We start from the raw sequence: 748 nt of genomic DNA, 5'->3' as shown, positions 1-748 counted from the left end.
GCCACAGGCTGCTTGCCCTCCCTGTGCTAGCCCGCGGGTGGATACAGTTTAAAAGGATACTTGGAGCTGAATTGTATCCAGGAAGCTGCCGGCAGCTCAGGCGCCGAGCTGCTCCTCTCTTTTTTACGCGCCAAATATTTGCCGCGAAACAGCCACCCGGCCGCGTCACAATGGGCAGCCGCGTCACAATGGACGACCACGCCCCCTTTCCCGCCCCCTTCGGCGCCCCATTGGCCGCGGCCGCTGACGGGCAGCCACCTCCGTCCAATCGGCGGCCCGGGGCCCCTGGGGTTGCCTTTCCGCTGGAGCCGGGAAGGCGGCTTCATTCAAAGGCGCAGGGGGAACCCGGAAGTGCCGCTTTGCCCCCTTTAAACAGTGTCCCAAATAAACAACGCTGCTGGACCCACTCCAATGTTTATGATTGAGAATGTCCTGCTGTTGCCCTTGTTTTTAAAAACATTTTTTGTAGGGATTTTAAGCCTACTTGTGACACTAATAAAGATTATTATTAATTCTTATTAATGACCTATCCTATTTCTATATCATTATTGATGTGGAGATGCCGGCGTTGGACTGGGGTGGGCACAGTAAGAGGTCTTACAACACCAGGTTAAAGTCCAACAGGTTTGTTTCAAATCACTAGCTTTTGGAGCACTGCTTCATCAGGTGAATCAATTACAGTGAATTACACATGAGGAAGGAGCTGTGCTCTGAAAGCTAGTGCTTTTTTATCACCTTTGCTTTGTCT

At 51.7% G+C, this 748-nt stretch overlaps 1 protein-coding gene across 2 annotated transcripts in view; it reads right to left on the bottom strand.

The window, feature by feature from the left end:
* Positions 1 to 119, bottom strand: part of LOC119969686 (transcription factor E2F1-like) — a 38,772-nt gene extending 38,653 nt beyond the window's left edge. For both annotated transcript variants that reach the window (XM_038803668.1, XM_038803669.1), the window contains exon 1: positions 1 to 119. The gene's annotated coding sequence lies outside the window, so the exon portion shown is untranslated.
* Between the last annotated feature and the right edge of the window lie 629 nt (positions 120 to 748).

Source organism: Scyliorhinus canicula, chromosome 7, assembly GCF_902713615.1.
Source record: "Scyliorhinus canicula chromosome 7, sScyCan1.1, whole genome shotgun sequence".
In the NCBI taxonomy this organism is placed as follows: domain Eukaryota; kingdom Metazoa; phylum Chordata; class Chondrichthyes; order Carcharhiniformes; family Scyliorhinidae; genus Scyliorhinus; species Scyliorhinus canicula.
This window is presented reverse-complemented; position numbering and strand designations above follow the sequence as displayed.